Below are 17,191 nucleotides of genomic sequence, written 5' to 3'. Positions count from 1 at the left end.
CGAAAAGTGGAGGATCACGCAAAATAATAGCATTGATTCTTGTTAAAATTAATTAGTCCCTTTCAATCTATGCTCGATGTGATGATCGAACATAGACATTAAGAGCAAACAAAGGTTAAGCTGGACAAAGCAATCTTCCCATAATTGAATATGCAACCTTTTAAAACAATTATTTTCATAATAATAATGTTCTGGGAATAACATTTTATATTATATGACCTAATTGTATGTCAAAATATTAGCTTATAAAAACAGGGCCTTGTTTGGATAAACTACTTTATTAACCACTTAAGCTACTTTCATAAGCTATTATGAAGAGCTTATGGAAATAAGCTGAAAACAACTTAAACAAGCATCAAATAAAGCTTTATCCAAACAGGCCCCCTAGGTTAACAGTAAATTTCCCCAAAATCACATGCACTAGCTTCATCCAAACAGTCCCTAATTTCATCCAAATAGTCACACTACCAAAATCATTCATTAAACAACAAAATGAACAACGACAACAACAAAAACATGCAACAAAGTATCAAAAACGAAATAAAGAGAGGGAAAGGAACAGTAAAAGAAGAGAATGAAGATCTAACCACAAAAGAAAGAGAGAAAGCGTTTTCACCACCACGGTTTTTGAGAGAGAGTGACTTCTTACTTCGATTCCGACTTCGATTTCGAGAGAGAGAGCGAGAGACTGATTTCGAGAGAGAGAGAGAGAGAGAGAGAGAGAGAGAGCGAGAGACTGACTTCGATTTTTATTTCTGACTTCGATTGGATTTCAGTTTTGAGAAAAGGAAAGTGTTTTGGAGTGGAAGGACGGTGAAGGAAGGACGGTGGTTGGAGTGTTATGGGTTTAGCTTTGGACGGTGGAACCTCTCAGTTTTGGATCAAGGAGAGAGAGTGTCTGACCAAGGCTTTTTAATTTTTGTGCGCGAAAATGAAATAAAAAGCATCCGCCCTTTTTTTTGTTTCATAAAGGCCAAACATAGCGTTTGTTAAAGCGCTATCTATACCCCCTCCAACAATAGCGTTTACTGAAAAGCGTTATTAGTGTGAACCAAAATAATAGCGTTTATAGACAAGCGCTATCTAACCCAATTTTTAGCATCTTTTTGTTAGCACTTTTTGAAAAGTGCTATAAAAAGTCTATGAGTTGCATTTTCAATAGCATTTATTCAGAAGCGCTATTAAACTTGTGCTATTAAAAGCCAAAATTGTGGTAGTGAATTTTTGTTAATATAATACCTCTTTGAACCAACAAAATTGTTTGGAGTGGCCAAATAATATATTAATGGGGTAGCAATACATAAAACTTATGCTAATTATTTAAGATTTTTTTTCCTTTTGGGGTAGCCAATGCTACCCCATCCCTTTGAAGCCCTTCGCCCCTGCATTTGCTGGTAATAGCGAGTAATCCAGCAAATCTTCACCAGACTCTGATACCATCTTAAAATTTTGATTGAACTTAACTGAACATTGCAAAACCGACTTGTATGGTGATAGATGTCTCTCACAATTATAAATAGATTTTCAAGCCATATTTCATTAAGACTCTTAACACACACTCACATGTGAGACCGAAAGTTTAGAGGGTGACCCGAGTGACCCTATAGCAGTGGTCTAACAGATCTTGAAAATGTTGTGGAAGTATCTTAAAATTTAAAAGTGTTTGACGACAGTTTGAAAAGGAGGATTTTAAAAGTGAAAAAAGCATTTGTCTCTTGAATTGGCTATCCTTGTCACAAAACCGATTCAACATTTGTGTTGATACAATTCGAATGATATAATGGGAATCCATTTTTCTTATGATTTTTGGGCACACGTAGGTGTATATGTGCATGATATAAATCTCTAGTTATTATTTTAAGTGATTTTATTTGTACATGTATGTGACCTATTATTGTGACATCGAGTGAATTAACAAGAACTGTGTGCATATTTTATTTTAATTATTCCTAACTATCATCTTCTTTAATTATTTATTTTATAAATCATTATATTCGTGTCTTAGTAATATCTTGATAATTTTTCCTTATATGTGTGGTTGTTAGGGTGTGATAATTTTATACGTATTTATTTTATTTAGAAGTAATACAAAATGGTAGATTTTATTTCTTGATTATTATTTTTATCGTTTTAGAAAAAATAATAGTAGTTTACTATGAGTATTTTTGGGATGATATTAGCTATGAGTGAGAAAAATAAATTAGTTTATATTATAGTAAGTGAAGAGAATAAATGAGTAGGTGTATATGGGTGAATGAGCCTAATTAGCAGAAGTGATGATTAAAGCAATGAGCGTTAGAAGGGATTGACTCATGTAACTGTAATCTATTTAGCATGAAAAGTATTCGAGAGCGCCGCACACAGGTCACAACAACCTATATTAACCTAAATCACTATTGCACTGTAACCAAAAAAGACAAACAGAGCCGCACTCTTAGAAATAATAGTGATCCAATACTAATTTGTTTATTAGGCTACGTCCATGTCTTCTCCCCTTGGTGATTTTGAGATCTAGTTTCATTGGATTTGGTAAATCAATTCCATAGTTTCCATATTTTCCTTAATCTTCCATTTTTTTACCGGTTGGTAATTCATTCCACGGAAATCATTTTCAAACCTATATTGTATTGGTCCTTGTTGTTTTCTTCCCGTTTTTCCAAACACCCGGTGGTACTGAAATTCATCAAAGACCAATTTTACCCGTCGAGAGTTTCGGTGACATTACTTTGCTGTGTCATCGCTATGTTGAAGGGAGGGGCTGCTTAGATTCATTGCCGTCATCGAGTTTTTTATGTGGTGCAAAATCTTCAGTTCAGGTATGGGACGAACGGGAAAGCCGTATTTCCCAAAGTTCATTCGGGGCTCACCGCGACGGTTGTAGCCCTTTGAGAGAATAATTAATTAATGTGCAAATTTAGATGTGGGAGGTTAAAAGAAGAATTAGAAACATTATTAAGGTGTTGCTTGATTTAAATTATGTGAATATGTGGTATTTGAAGTCATGGATAAATTTGTGGGTGATTATGCTTGATTTGCTGCAACTATTTAGATTGATGACTTATTTAATGATTGATATAGATGTGATGTTATGTATTTGAATGTAATTATTGGTATGCCACATGTATATGATAACTATTGGAATATGATTATGTGTGATTCAAAGATGTGATATTCAATGATGTGCTTCTAAATGGTCATGTGTGAATGATATGTATTTTGCTAAATGTCTTTTTGATATTCTTAAATGTTGATTGATTATCATTTGATACTGTTATATTATGATGTTGATATGCTATGAATTAATATGTGTTGTTTAATGCTGTTGATCATTTAAAAGTTTGAAGTTGCATGAGTCGGTCTAAGTTGCAAGAATTTAAGAAGTTATCCATGATTATGAGTTGTATAAGATGATCACGTTGTTGTCTAAGTTGTAGGAAGATTGAGTCCATTGCATACTCATTAAAGTTGGGGGCTTTAGGTCCGGCAACCTTTGTGCTCATTAAAGTTGGGGGCTTTAAGCCCGGCAGCCTTTGTGCTCAAACTACGTTGGGGGCTTTAAGCCCGGCAGCTTTATGCTCACTTGTTGAAGAGCCTAATTACGCTCATATATGTTGTTGAATGGTACCACATGCATTTGCATATCAAGAAGTTTCACGATGATTTAAGTTGTTAAGTTGTTAAGAGTGCATTGTCAAGTTGAGTCGTGTTGTCGAGTCAAGTTGTTAAGTTGTGATGTTTTAACGAATTACCTTGTGATGTCTATTAATGTAATTGTGTGAGACGATGAAGGTGATTATTTGTTGATGTTCTTATGAAGATGGTTATTGGAGACTACATGTGTTGTGACTAGTTGGAATTGAATTGTGACATTGTGTTTGTGAAGTTTTTTTTGGTTCTTAAGTTGTAATGATATTTCCTACTAATATGGATTGAGATGATATAATATATTCTTCAAGGTTCTGAATATTATGTTTGTGATGTGAAACGACTTTGACTTAATTGCTTACGTGTTCTTCTCATTTTTTTATACTATTACATGTTCTCGGAACTCACCCCTTTGTTGTTTGTGTTTGCTGGCTTGGCTCTACGGTTGCGAAACCGTAGTTATATAGGTTATGAGTCTTGGAGTCAAGTGCATTCCTTTCGTGAGGACTTGCCTTGTGTCGTCGGTTATTTTGGGGAAAAGCACCGCTCTGATAGTGACACGGGAAAAGGGATATGCTTACTTATTTAATTTTGTGCAAGAAAACCATTGTCTATGATGTAAAATGAAACATTTTCAAAAGAAAAAGATTTGATGTTATTATTACTATAATTTTTAATGAAGTGAAATATGAATTATGTTTGTTATGAGTCAATGTGATATCCTAAATTTTGTGGAAGAATTCCTATATCATTAGAGAAGTTTTTATTTGACACTTTCCGCTGCGAATCAAACTCTATTTTTAATTAAATAATAGCAATAATTATTCTTGGGATTTAGGGTGTCACAACAAGCACTATAGATTTATAAAGGGGTAATAGTCACTTTGGTCCCTGAATGTGTAATGATTAGTCATTTTAATCTTTCATTGTATCAAAATTTCAAAATACTCCTTGATTGTGCATTATGTTAGTCAAAATAGTCATTGACACTAAAATAACATTTCAATGCTCACAATAACTCTTTTCATATAGGGACTAAAATGACAATAAACATGTACTTATAAGGACTAATATGACAATAAGTAAGTATATTGAAGGACTAATCTGACAATATTAATTAAACATTTTAACATCAAGGACTATTTTGACTAACAAAATGCATAATCAAAGACTATTTTGAAGTTTTGATACATTGAAGGACTATCTTGACTACTCATTACAATTTCAAGGACCAAAGTGACTATTACCCCATTTATAAATGGAACACACCTTATACAATCCAAAGTACTTCCTCCGGTCACTATCATAAGCAAAAAAACACTTTTAGGTTTATTGATTAACTGATGTATCTGGTCTGATTATAAAGGTATTATAAAATCCAAAGTAATTTTTTCCTGATTTTATAATCTGAATTGGTGGAAAATCCAACAAAAATGTAGGGGAAAACCTCATTTCGGATTATATAATCCAAAATTCCAAAAGTATTTTTGAAATTCTGGAGGGCACGCTATAAGTCACTGTGGTGGGAAAAGAAATTCTCAATAATTTATTGGTTCAAGTGGCCCATAGAATAAATCCATGATCTCAAAATACAAAGTTTTGTTTCTTTTAACCGCAAAATATATGTACAAAATTGCTCTTTAGACAGTTAGTGATTACTCACAACACCTCAAATTGACGAAAATATTCTCAATGATAATTAACTACCACTCACTTCTAACATTAGTTAACTATCCTTCAAAACGACGATGCATAAACGAATCTATGAAACTAAGAATTCACCACAACAATAGTTGGACTCCATTGTTTGCAATTTCATCTAATATTTGCCTTTTTCTTTTAGACAATTGCTTTTTTTACTTTTGAAATTACTCTTTTTTTTCAACTGTCGTTGGGCCAACGACACAGTTGGGGAAAATGAAATTTCAAAAGTGAAACGAGCAATTTTCAGTTTAAAAACCATACTAACCAATATAATTGCCCCAATGTGTTTTTTGTGTTTTAGTCTTGGAAGTGCACAATTTTAGTTGGAAAAATAAATAAAAGCTTTGTAGGAGACTATGTCGGTTTCCTTCGAAACTTGCCCGAAAAATCAGGATTCTGCCCCTAAAAATCCAAAATTTCTTCATTTAAACCCATTTCTTATTTTATTTTTTCGTATTCTCAGAAAAATCAGAAGAAAAAAAATTGCACTAGCTTTATTTAATTTTTGGTGGTATTTTTATAATTTTATTTGATAGATTTTGTTATTTTCCACTTTGATTTTTGGTGTTTTTTAGGGCAAAAGTCGCAAATGCTAAAATCACTACAAGAAAATCAGCATTTTGCGACATTTCATCTGCGACCCTTACCTTGTAACTGCCTCAAAGTGCATTTTTGAAACAGATGCTGCGACTGTTTGGTCAACCGCCGCAGGTTTTCTTTGTAAAATTTATTACTCGGTGCTTTGTACTTATTCAATTACAGCTTTCTCACTCTTACTTTCCCAAAGTTTTCATTTCACATCTCTCATCTCCCCCGATTTCTCCATGTCACTTTCCCCAAATCTCCAATCAGTCTAAACCTATTCCCCAAATTTTTCATCTCACACTCAATCCTCTCAATTGTTATGCCTAACCTAACCTAATTTCATCTCAATCGCTTCCGTCACTGCCGGATTCAGTTTCCGCCACCTCCGAATTCAATTTCCGCCGCTTCGACACCACTTTACTCCTCCGACGTCTCCTCCATCACAGATCTAAAGGTTTGATAATTCCTCATCATCGCTCGCTGTTGTTGATAATTCCTTTACGAAGTTTGTATATCAATTTTATACGAAATCGATGGTAACAGTTCTAGAGGTTGTTATAACACGTAAGTCTTATCTAGGGTTTCTGATAGTAGTTACTCTTTATTGAATTTCTATAACCTTTCAATTCTTCATCACAACCATAGTGATTCTAATGATTGTTTCTCTGTGCTTTTTTCTATTGAAAATTTATTTTATTTTATTCTATCATGTACCCTATGAATCACTAATACCGAACACGACATTCAGGGGATTTTTGGATCATTTAGATGTTGAAGGTCTTGGGCTGTATGACTATTATGAGGTATTTTATTTATATTTTTAAGAATTTTTGTTGAATTGGACTATGATTATCTTATTTACATTACATAAATGACGTTAGAAGCTAGTGTCATCAAATAGTGGCTATATTAGTTTGAAACTTGTACACTTTTGAGAAATGGTTTAGATATTTGCCTGGTTAGCGTTTCTAGTACTGAATTTATTTGTGGTTATTGATCATTGCTTAGCTTTATCAATGATTCTGGAATTGGTTTCGATTGGATTTATTCTATGATTTGTTTGTAGGTTAATTGGGGATCATAAGGCTGGTTGTGACAGTTTCTCAATTGTTTCACACCTTCTGCATAGTTCTATCTTCTTCCTTGAAAAGTTCTAAGGATTTGGTGAAAAATATGAAGCTAATGCTTATTAAAGGTTTGATAACACTCTATCTTCTATGTGTCACTGTCGTGTCTGTGTCAATGGTACATAGCGTATGAATTCCTCCATAATGAATTAACGATAGTAGTGTCATACACATACTCAGAAATGTACAGCTTATGTATAGGCATTTTAGACTCAGTGTCACATTTGCATATTTGTTGGAACAGATTCTAAGACACTGAAAGAAGAGAAGAGGGAAGAATTGTTTGAAACTTTGTAAGCCAATGATTCTATTGGATGAGCTGTTGATGTCATTGACCCAAAGGAACTCCCCGCCAAAATGCTCAAGAAATAAACAAACAAACCTTAGTCCTTTTTTTTTTGCTGTTTTTTTCGTGTGTTTCTTTTCAATTTAATGATGGTTTTTCCTTGCTGTAATCACTGTTCTCTATGCTTTCTCACTTGCATTTAATCACTGTTCCCTGAACCCTTCTTACTCTCAATCGTGTTTTTTCTCCATCCTCAATTGTGTTCGCTAATTTCCACCCTCTCTCTTAATCGTGTTTTTGCCACTCTCAATCGTTCCCTCTCACTCTCAATCATTCACTGAATCCTTCTCACCGTGACTCTAGCCCTCAATCTAACCCTCTCATTGCGACACAGCTGCAACCTAATAACAACCCAGGTGTTCGACCCAATCTTTGCAGATTAATTTCTTGTTTTTTTGGTTTTTCAAGAATTCTGAGTATTTTTTGTTGATTCAGTGATTTTTTTGTTAATCTCTTGATTTTTTTTAATTTTTCAGTTTAGTGCAATTTGGTTTCGCAACTGGGTTTCGCCATGGTTCACACTTCGCTGCTACTTCACTTTCTCAAGGTAATGACTTTGTTTTTCTCTAACCTTTATTCACGTCAAATTTGATTGATCTCTGCCATGAAATTAAGCTTAATTTTAGTCTATGGACAGCCGCAAAAACAATAGATATTTAAGTGTAATGTTGCCTCCCTAAAGGAATTGTTTGTTGTTGTGCTTTATGTTGTTAATGATTGCTAATTGAAATAGATACTCGCTTAATAAGGTTGATAGAAGTTGAGAGATTTTTGGTAAGTTTCTGAGAGTTTTGACACCGTAAAAGGAATGTAAGGGCGAGTGATTTTTATAAGTTTTATGAGATTTGTCACCGTAGAAGGAATATAAGGGGGAGGGATTTTGTTAAGTTTTCTTTGATTTGTCAACCTTTTAATACAAAGGTTATAATAATGTTATGGATTGAAAGCCATAATCAACAATTTGGACTATTCACAATGACTTCTAGTAAAGAATACGAAAATATAATCCAATAATCTCATGCTGGTTGGGATTCACAAAAATAAAGAAAAAATATAGGTTCTTACCATGTACTCTTTCTTGACATCGGAGGTAGTATAAGTGATTAGTCTGAACGAAACATAGTTTAGTACTCATAATCAATGGTAATGAACAAAGTTATAAATTCCAACTATATCCTCAAGATTTGTGGGATTGAAAAGACTGAAGATAACCAAATTGTGATTGTCGTGTATTTTCTATTGATGTTGTTGGTATATATTATCTATTTGGTGTGACTTCATCATTATTATCTGTTTGTTGATGTCATTGAGACCTAAAGTTTTTGCATCAAGGATCATGTTTGTCCATCAAATATGTTCTCTTGTTGGATACAAGTAGAGTTTATGCCTTGTAGAGTTTATGTCCATCAACTTTTAACACTACTAACATAATGCTTACAACAGATTCACAACAGTTTTGATCTGTTATGTGCATATTGTGACGCTTTGCCATCTGCTCTGTTTGTTCATACTTCCTTTTGTGTCTCCCTCTGTTCTATGCGCTTAGGTTCCTATTCCATTGACATTTGTGCCTATTTCCTTTTTTGTCTCCCTCTGTTCTGTGCGCTTAGGTTCCTATTCCATTGACATCAACAAGTTTGAATAAAGGTAAAAGTTGTGTTCTGCATTCAACACTTGTTGTGTTATGCGTTTTGCGTTATGCGGTTTGCAATATAGGTTTTACATTTGTTAATGAAGATTCTGAGATGTTGTTGTTGTTGTTTGATACTTTTACTTTGTTAATGATTTTTTTGGTGGATTTAGTTTTGGTACTAAGCTGTTTCAATTTAGTTTTGGTTCTAAGTTGCTTCAAGGTTAGAACAATGATTCATATTTTTTCTATTTGATTGCATAATTTGAATATACTTACATTGATTGCATAATTTGAATATACTTACATTTATGCATTACTGTGTTCTTTGTATCACTGTTGTTGTTGTTACTTGTCACGTTTAGAATTCCAACTTAAATTTATCTATTTTGTGAATCGAAACTTATGATTGTATCCCTCATGGTAGTTGGCTGACCTATTATTCAGTACACTAAATTTAGCTTTTAAATTTAAACTTTTAGTTGAGCTATATTTATGCAACTCAGTACTGCTTTTTCAGAAACCTTATAGAATTGCAATTAACACCTTTTCTTTGTTTTACGCAGCATCTTTACCTATTTGAAGTTTGCTATCTTTGGTTGATTTAATAGCATTCATTTTCATCAAGTACACTTGTCTTTGAAAAGGTGAGATAATACGTTATACGTGTGATGCATTCGTCATTACTTAAAACTACTAATCTTTATTTCGGTAGTCCAGCAAATAGAGTCACTCATGATTCCCTTACCCTCAAGCAAATTATAAGCTATTATTTGGCTAAGTAGAAATAACTGTGTCTTCAATTGCACAAAGTTTGATCCGGCTGAGGTTGCTTATTCTGCCGCGCTGTTCGTAGAGGAGTTTAATAGAGCAAATGATATGCATGCGGTCCCAATAGTTGCATCAGCAACCTCTGTTAAATGGCAGACCCCTCCTATCGGATTTTTGAAGCTCAATGTGGATGCTGGTTGTTTTCCAAATGATAAGACAGGCTGGGGTATGGTGGTGAGAGACCACACTGGTTCAGTTTCATTTTCTGCTACAAAGTGTGAGGATATTCTTGTCTCTCCTCTAGTGGCTGAAGCCATGGGACTGAGATGGAGCCTTATTTGGGCTGATGTGCATTGCTGCAAGAACCTCATCATTGAGACAGATGCAGAAACTGTTGTTAAGAGTTTGTATGGTGATGTGCGGCCTGTCGTAATTGATAATTTAATCATTGACTGTTTAGAAATTTTAGCTAGATTAGATAATGCTAGTGTTGTCTTTGCTAGTAGGAATTGTAACAATGTTGCCCATAGCCTAGCTAAAGATATTGGTTGTAATTCTTGGTTAGGTTCTGTTCCTGATCAGATTTTAACCTCTCTGTGTAAGGATTCATCTTTCATTTAATGGAAATCCTTTTTATGTCAAAAAAAAAAAGTATTTATTAATATATTTATTTAAATTGTCAACAAAAATTGCCCCATTCAATTTTTTTTTAAAAAAACTAAACATTTGCGACTGTTGTGAAGGGTCGCAATTGCACCATTCAATTTTATTTTTTTTTAAAAAAACTAAACATTTGCGACTGTTGTGAAGGGTCGCAATTGCACCATTCAATTTTTTTTTATAAAAAAACTAAACATCTGCGACTGTTAGGAACTGTCGCAATAACATTTGCGACGGTTGGAGCGGCTGTTCTACGAAGGGTCGCAAATGACTGTTGCGACCCCAACATTAGCGCCTGTTGGGGAACAGTCGCAAATGTACATTTGCGACCCTTCTAACAGTCGCAATCGTCAATTTTAAAGGTCGCAAAACGCGTTTTTTCTTGTAGTGAATGTGAGGAGGTTATGATTGTTGTTTATATATGGACATAATTCAAATTATGTAATCCCAACGTTTTTTTTTTCTTCCAAATTATATAATTCAAACGAATGCAAAATGGAAATTTTAGAAGACGCTGAAAAACGAGTAGGATTGAAAAATAAATTCTCTAAATTATTAGCACTAGCGAAAAGATGGGCACTCATGTGCTCGTCATTCTGCTCTTTTTATTACGCTAACGTTTTAAAATTATTAACGGTGTTTTTTTATGAAATTTTAATTTTGATTAAAAGTAAAAATTTAAATGTTTTTTGCTTTCAAATAATAACAAATCAAACTAACCATGAGTATCTTTTTTTTTTTTTGAACAAACAAAAATGGTGTATATGTTAACAAGTAGTAGATAACCATGATTATCTATTTCAATGAAACCAATAATATAACAAAAATATATATTCTAATTTTTTTTTTAATGACACCAACAACAATCTTTATTATAAAAAGTTGTTGCTTAAGGGTATAATTGGGATAACGAAAAAGTAAGTATAGATACACTCGTTTAGTTTGTTACACTTTTTAAATTGATAAAGAAAAAAAATGGACATTTGTGTTTGTTACACTTTTATTTTAATATTTAAATTTATTCTTATCTATTTGTTACATGTGTTATTTGTATTGAAAATTAAAGGTATTTTTGAAAAGAAAAAGTCAACCCTAAAATGATGAAAGGGATAGTTTTCTTTATATATAGTATTGATTATAAAAATCGATAGCATTCATATATATACCTACTTTTGGAAATTTATATCAGAGATTGCCCAGTTTCATCAAGAATTTAATATGTTTGAACAAGTATTTTTGTTGACTAAATGATTGAACAAGTATAATTATAACGGTTGAGATTTGGTGTAAGTCTTTAGACTTACACCTGGTGCCAATGGATCCTATATATAAGATCGAAGAAATCTGCAATTTTCTTAGGTGCATGTATCAAATCATATCGTATATAATTTTTTTTTATAAAACACTATATAAATATATTTTAGATTTAACTTCATTTCTAATTGCATACTTTATAAAGTATACCCTATATAGAGAGATATATATAGACACACACTATATATGCTGACTTTTTCTCTTTTCGATTATACTTTTATGTAAATTTAACTAAAAGAATGTTATTTTGTTTGTGTCATTAAAAAGATATGAATTTCTATTATATTTGTTTTTTTTAAGGATATTATATTTATAATATTGTTGGGGTATCATTGAAAAAGATAAGTAAATTTTATTACAATATGAAAGTGCAAAATATCTAATATCTTTTTTTTTAGCAAAAAAATATCTAATATCTATAATTTTAATTAAAATTTCATAAAATTATTATACGTAATTTATATTCATTAACGCAATAAGAAGAACAGAGTAACCAAAAAAGCAATAAGAAGAACAGATAGATAGACACGACGTGTTCGTTTAAATGTTATTATTTATAAATAAATAAATAAATAAAAAAAGGGAACGCAATGGTTGGTACCTACAAGAACAGTATATCATTATTACCATCGCAAGTGATATGGACTAATAACCATCGCAAGTGATAAAGATATGAGAAATATTATTTGAACAACTATTTTTGTTGGCAACGTGTGGGACAACTAAATATACAAAGCAATATTAGAGAAAGTAATAACTTAATATTTTTTGGTTGTGTCAGGATTCGAACCCCGTACCTTGCATATACTATGCATTGTCCTTATCAATTGAGTTAAGCTCACGGGAATAGTAAAAACTTAATATGAATATGAGAGAAAAATTATCACAAGAAAGATAGTTGTTCAAATATCATTTATCTAAAGATATTTTCACACGTGATTATTTTTGGGTTTTGTCATGTTAGGCAAGTAATTTAATATTGCTACAACCATATATATATATATATATATATATATATATATATATATATATATATATATATATATATATATATTTATATCCCATCTATAATTACTGTTTTAGGAAAAGAAATTAGCTAGGTGGGACACACCACCAGCCTCATTTAGAATTTATACTAGGATTTTATATATGAATATAATAGTTTTGGAATTCCATACTTAAACTCAAGTCACAATTGATAATTGATGTGAATAGAAGAACCAATAGTACGTGTCATGTCAACAACAATTGACTCTATCTATCATTACTAATAGCCATCGCAAATGATAAGGATATGATTGCAATTGCAAACAAGAAATCGACAAGAATGATTTACACACTCTAATCATATTTTTAAGCAAATTTTTGTTTTTTAATTCATTAATAATTAATGTATCTAAAATATAATATAATTCACATAAATTACTTATTTTATGAATTAAAAAAACAAATGTTATTTATAAATGTTATCGGCAAGAGTGCACTGTATCAAAATTTATATAGACTTGATGCATATATTAACTTGTTTTTAGGTGGGATTCTAACTTATCTAATAGCCGTCAGGGACAAACCCAAATTTAAAAAACTTGAACACACTCACAAAATTTTTGTTTTTGTTTTTTAAAGATAAAATTGTTTGATGAAGTTGAATAATGATGTGATAAATTTATTTATCTTTTAACTTTTTTATTATTGTGTGTATGTTCAAATAATTTTATTTGTATTTGTGTTTATGTAAAGACTATCCCTAGCCACTACAAGTGACACGAATTTTTTTATTTTAAGGGAATTGACAAGGATATTATTAAGTGATATAAATTTTGTGCCATGGAAATTATTTGAAGAAGATAATATGAATAAGACGACTTGACAGAGTTGCATTGATGGAGATGATTTTAACACTCAAGTTATTGAAGATGATTTTAAGAGAGCCTGAAAGTTTTACCACAAGAACTTATTAGGCATGGCAATGGGGCGGGGTGGGGACGGGTTTTGCCTTCCCCATCCCCATCCCCTACTCCCATATACTTACCCATTACCCTACCCATACCCAACGGGGATGAGAAATTGAATCCCATCCCCGTCCCCAATGGGTTTGGGTATTCCCGCCCCATCCCCGTCCCTGCAGTGAATCAATTTTTTTTAACGAAAAAAGATTTTTTTAAGCTTCAATGGTAATGTTCTAATGCATTATCCAAGAATTTGCGCTCATTTTAACATTTCCTTACCGAATAATTCGGTTGCTCCTTTAATCATCAATGAAAGTTCTTATATCATGATAGCTATCAAACCAAATAACATTACATATCGTTATCAACCCCCTCAACAAAAACAAAAACATGACATTTAAACATTCGGGTAGGGTTTGGGTATGGGTTCGGGTTGGGTACATATATCCCCGTTACCCGTCCCATACCCGTATTATGAAATCGGGGAAAACCCAAACCCATACCCAAACCTAGTCAAATCGGAGAAAACCCCTCAAATCGGGGATGGTTTGGGCGGGTACCCATGGGCACGGGTTTTGTTGCCATGCCTAGAACTTATCATTCACCAAGGATTATTGTATTCTATTGAGATGAATTCAATGTGATTCACAAACCCTTGTATGATCATCATGACATGACATGACATGGTCGTGATTTGATCACAAAGATTTTAATCTAACATGTCACTAGACATGGTGTCGTCTATTCGGTTGGGTCATGGATCATTCACGGATTTAGCCTTAGTCCAACCCCGAACAAACATGTACCATTTACTACAACAATTTGAGAATTGAGCCAAGACCAATAAATGTGTATTATATTGGGAATAATGTATCAATACTTTGAGTTGAATACGTGAAACCATGTACTCGTAGAAGATAAATGATGAAAGTAACGTGTTTGATTCATATTAATAATAATATGTCTAATAATGAGCTGATTTTTAGAGTCACAAATGAAGGAAAAATAGAAAAGAATCAGAAAAATCGTTATATTTGCTGTCATTCATTGCCCAAAACTTTAAAACCACCCGTGCCTTCAAATGCTAATTTGGAAGAGTACATTACAACTTGATACAAGGTGGTTAGATAGTTGAGGGAGAGTCATCAAATGATGGGCGTCATAAATCTTCCAAAGGTAATCAACTGTGCTAGTAACTAAAGGTGGATAAGATTAAGAAAAGTATATATTATGATGATCTATATGATCTCTCTAAGTGGATACTCATTTAAATCTCACATAGAGTAGTGAGAATAAAGGGAAATAGATAGTTATTATAAATATGAAGTATCCATTTGAGTTTTTTTAATTCAGTTTTTGGATGTCCTCGTGAGTTTAGCTCAGTTGGTAAGGACAAATGCATAATATATGCAAGGTCCGAGGTTCAAACCTCGGCCACCACAAAAAAAAAAAATCAGTTTTTGGATGCATATGAGTTTTGAGAAGTTGTATGTCTTTAAAAAAGTTTAAAATTTCTCCTCACAAAAATTATAGGCGAGAGAGACTTTATAATTATATCCTTGTAAAAATTGCAATATTTGTGGGAGGGTTTGTTTGATTTTGATTGGATAAGTATCTAAGCTATGCTAAAGATTATAGTGGCAAGGATCTCTTTTATTCATATAGTCAAAGAAAAATGATCACTTTCGTTCATAAATATCATTTACTAAATCCCAACTGTTCATATTAATTTTTCACACAAAATATTAAGCCATATAAACTTTTTTTTTTGACAAAATTAAGCCATATAAACTTAGTGACATGTAGAAACTAATTTCCTAAAAAAAATATGCAGAAGTTAATTGCTCTGCACCAACACTAATGACATAAAATTCCTTCCAAACCAATTAATACTTTAACCAAGTACTTGAGTTCAAGTGATTAATGAACTCCATCAAAAATGAATTATCCTGAGTTCGATTTTTAAGTTGAACAATTCCGTGCCAATGTTTAATGGTACGGACGAACGGTGACATGCAGTCCCTAAATTAAAATTTATTGTAGCACACACCTGCACCTCTACTTCTTTTTCACCACTGCACATATTTTTTGCGATGTGGCCTTTTGGCAATTTTTGGCTTGGAGAAAAGACAATTTTCTAAATTGTTTATGGTGACTTTGGGCTCGAGGATAACTATCACCGATTGATATTTCTTTGTAGCTTTGAAAATTATTATGGTCCTTTTGTCCTATGTTTCCCCTTGGAGTAATGTATTTTACCAAATGTGTAAAGCTTATCCCCTCACATTAATTTGAAAGAGGGATAAATGTATAAGTAGGAGTATAAGTGTATAATTAAGAAGAATGGATTTTTTTGCGAATGAAATTAAAAAAAGGGATGCATTTTCTATTAAGGGGCATCCGTGAAAATTCGTATGGACAAAACCCGTACTATTTAGCACTACTCTTAGCTTTAGAGTATTAGGGCGTAGTTTTTTAGTTTTTCTTTTGTTTTTTTTTCTTCTCTCATGTTTTTTTTCTTCTCTCATGTAAAAAAAAAATACTAGGAGACATCAAGGACAAGCCATTCGAAAAAACTATAATTTACTTTGTTAATTATTTCCCATGCATGGTATCATTTTAATTTGAGTTATCAAACCATTACAATCCACAACATGTCCTCTAAATATGATATTAATCCTAAGTCACCATATCACTAAGTATAACTCCCTCTAACCCTAATTATTATATCTTTTTAGAAGTTTGTTTATTTTCAGATGTATTTATTACTATTTTTCTAAAAAAAATGATGATATTTGTATTAGCGCAGCTATGGTTTCTTCTTATGCAAGCAATCAGAAATTAGGGTTTCTAATGAAGGAGAAGAAGATAGTTATGATGGTTATGGTTTGTTATAGATTGATGAAAGAGAGAAATAGTATTGGAAAATTGTTATTCACATTGGATTATGAAAAGTGAGTTATACAAGCAAGTATATATACAATGACTTAGAGAGCAAGTCTCTTGTAACAACTTACCAAACTTATCCAAAAACAAACTAAACTCTTAATCACTTGCTAATCATGATTATGGATTAAAAACACAAACTAATAATTTGGACATCCTATTTTTTATTACACCTATTTAAAGACCCATTTTATCTACATCGCTATCTTTCTATAGAATCACCAATCTGTCACTCTTTCTCTTTCAATATGTATACACTTATATTTTGAAAATAAAAATATGCATACACTTATATGTAGTTTGCACCAAACATTTTCCATTTTTAAATACTTCTTTCAAAATGAAATCTAAGCAAAAGTGAAAGTTGAAAAATCAATGTATATGGTTAAGAATTCAGTCCACATACATCAAGTTTTCAACTACTCCCTTCGTCCCTTTTTATAGGAGTATTTTACAAAACAATGTGGGTATTAAAAAAAGTTGTTGGAGTAATAAAGTTGTCTCAAATGTGTGT

At 32.2% G+C, this 17,191-nt stretch overlaps 2 long non-coding RNA genes across 7 annotated transcripts; both read left to right on the top strand.

Moving 5' to 3' along the window:
* The first annotated feature begins 2,374 nt into the window (after positions 1-2,374).
* LOC146909785 (uncharacterized) lies at positions 2,375-4,358 on the top strand. The gene is made up of 2 exons (XR_015018356.1): positions 2,375-2,816; positions 4,105-4,358. It is a non-coding gene; the product is annotated as an uncharacterized LOC146909785 (long non-coding RNA).
* A 1,766-nt stretch (positions 4,359-6,124) lies between these two features.
* LOC146909784 (uncharacterized) lies at positions 6,125-10,429 on the top strand. Of its 6 annotated transcripts, XR_015017752.1 has the most exons (8): positions 6,125-6,388; positions 6,683-6,737; positions 7,001-7,129; positions 7,306-7,763; positions 7,884-7,954; positions 9,018-9,054; positions 9,604-9,684; positions 9,851-10,429. It is a non-coding gene; the product is annotated as an uncharacterized LOC146909784 (long non-coding RNA). The 6 variants fall into 6 exon arrangements; XR_015017753.1 differs by lacking the exon at positions 7,306-7,763; XR_015017750.1 differs by lacking the exon at positions 9,018-9,054.
* Positions 10,430-17,191: the final 6,762 nt, after the last annotated feature.

This window comes from Medicago sativa, chromosome 7 (genome assembly GCF_051527215.1).
Source record: "Medicago sativa cultivar Bolivia chromosome 7, Bolivia_mono, whole genome shotgun sequence".
Classification (NCBI taxonomy): domain Eukaryota; kingdom Viridiplantae; phylum Streptophyta; class Magnoliopsida; order Fabales; family Fabaceae; genus Medicago; species Medicago sativa.
Note: the sequence above shows the minus strand (reverse complement) of the source record. Positions and strands in the feature narration are given on the sequence as shown.